The 2,500-nt window shown below is 45.6% G+C and overlaps 1 protein-coding gene across 1 annotated transcript in view; it reads left to right on the top strand.

Annotated features, from left to right (window-relative positions):
- The window catches only part of LOC134069472 (A-kinase anchor protein 13), a 140,270-nt gene that overhangs the window by 130,168 nt on the left and 7,602 nt on the right, over window positions 1-2,500 (top strand).

Consider the following 2,500-nt stretch of genomic DNA (forward strand, 5'->3'; position numbering starts at 1 on the left):
CACACACACATATATATATAGACACATACACACACACACACACACACACACACACACACACACACACACACACACACACACACACACACACACACACACACATAGACACACACACAAATATAGACAAACAAACACACACACACACACACACAAATAGACACACTCACAGATATAGACACACTCAGACATACAGACAAACACATGCACACATACTCACTGATGACTGATTGTTTATGAAAATAGCTTGTGTCAAAAACAGTTAAACGGATGCCGCGGTCCAGTGCAACCTCACACACACACACACACACACACACACACACACACACATAGACACACTCCAATCCAGCTCAAGGTGATCCAGTGTTGAGCGTGCTCTTCATATTCCATAGCTGCAAATCCCGTCGTTTGAGACTTGTGCAGTGTGATTGACAGGAGTAATTGGCTGTAGGAAATCACAGGCAGTCCGTATGGATTGCATCTATAGGGAACACACGGTGACTTCCTGACACTCGGGCTGCCTTGACGCGTACACATCAGTCAGCCCCACTGCTGACACATGCCAATCAAGGAGTCAGAATGTGTGTGTGTGTGTGTGTGTGTGTGTGTGTGTGGGTGTGGGTGTGTGGGTGTGTGAGAGAGAGAGAGAGAGTGAGAAAGAGAGCAAGTGTGTTTGTGAGAGAGAGAGAGAGAGAGAGAGAGAGAGAGTGTGTGTGTGTGTGTGTGTGTGTGTGTGTGATGAATACTCAGGTGTCAGCTCCGCGCTCTCTCTCTCCGCCCACTGAATTACTCATGCAGGTCGCCACAGCTGATTTGCATTCTCTCCTCTCTTCTCTTCTCTTCTTCTCTCTTCTCTTCTCTTCTCCAGTCTTCTCCTTCTTCTCTTCCTTTTCTCTCTTCTGCGGTATGCCCTTAGTATTATAATACATCTTCATATATATTCTCCTCTCATCATCTTCCTTCCTAACTTCTCCTCTGCTGACCTCTCCTCTTCATCTACAGCTTCCTCTCCTCCTCTATCCTCTCCTCATCCTCTCATCTCTCCTCTTTCCTCTCCTCTCTTCATCTACCCTATCATCTCCTTTCCTCTCCTCTCCCCTCCTCCTCTCCTCTCCTCTCCTCTCCTCTCCTCGCCTCTCCTCTCCTCTCCTCTCCTCTCCTCTCCTCTCCTCTCCCTCCTTTCCTCTCCTCTCCTCTCCTTTCCTCTCCTCTCCTCTCCTCGCCTCTCCTCTCCTCTCCTCTTCTCTCCTTTCCTCTTCTCTCCTCTTCTCTCCTCTCCTTTCCTCTTCTCTCCTCTTCTCTCCTCTCCTTTCCTCTCCTCTCCTCTCCTTTTCTCTCCTCTCCTCTCCTCTCCTCTCCTCTCCTCTCCTCTCCTCTCCTTTCCTCTTCTCTCCTCTTCTCTCCTCTCCTTTCCTCTCCTCTCCTCTCCTCTCCTCTCCTCTCCTCTCAGGGCTCCAGAGTGCGACCAATTTTTAAGAGTGCGCCTGAAAAAAATTCTAGGTTGCACTGGTGCACCTGACGCTGCTTGGGTGAAAGCATGTACATTTCTTTCACACGTTTTCATTGTAGACTATGCGTGCAACTTATCCAAACTGTGTAGAAGTAAACCCCCTCTCCTTGGCCCGCTTTCTCTCGCTCTCCCTGTCCCTCTCTCGTGCGCGCTCAATGGACACCCGCCCCTCACATGCTCATTCAGAATGTTGAAAGCAATGACGCATAGACGACAACATAAAATTATAATAAAATCCGGTTAGCATCATAGCATACTACACACATTTTTATTTAAACTCTTGCATTCAAGTTGACTGATCATTTCAATGTTTTCCAACTCCAAGACTCAAAAGGGCTTGTCCCGAGGAGAAAATGTATTAGCCTACCTTGAAACTTAAACACACATGGGGAAGCTGAACAGTCCAACCGGTAGACTATAATAAGCTAGCCAACTATGCTAGCCTACTTTGTTTACAATATTTTGAGACTTCAAGCCGACAGCTGAATTAAAGGGGCAGAGTTTAAGTCATGTCATGAATATAAGAAATTCCAGTATATAGAATATGCCTAAAGAATTATATACACACAAACGCACACACATAGCCTACACACACACACACACACACACACACACACACACACACACACACACACACACACACACACACGCACGCACGCCCATATATATATATATATATATATATATAAAAATCTTAATAAATTATATGTATATTCCTCCTTATATAATGTGTTTCAAATAAAGACAAGTTTTTTCTACGCCTTATTATTAAAACAATCATTCACATTATGAAAGGAGAGCGATAAAAGATGACCTTTTGGCGCTAAAGGCGATGCAAGGAAAAATGTGGGTGCACCTAAATTTTGTGCTGGTGCATCTAAAAAAAAAGAAGCTAGGCGCACCAGTGCAACCAATGCAAAACGTTTGTCTGGAGCCCTGCCTCTCCTCTCCTCTCCTCAAATCTCCTCTCCTCTCCTCTCCTCTCCTCAAATC

This window comes from Sardina pilchardus, chromosome 21 (assembly GCF_963854185.1).
Source record: "Sardina pilchardus chromosome 21, fSarPil1.1, whole genome shotgun sequence".
Classification (NCBI taxonomy): Eukaryota; Metazoa; Chordata; class Actinopteri; order Clupeiformes; family Clupeidae; genus Sardina; species Sardina pilchardus.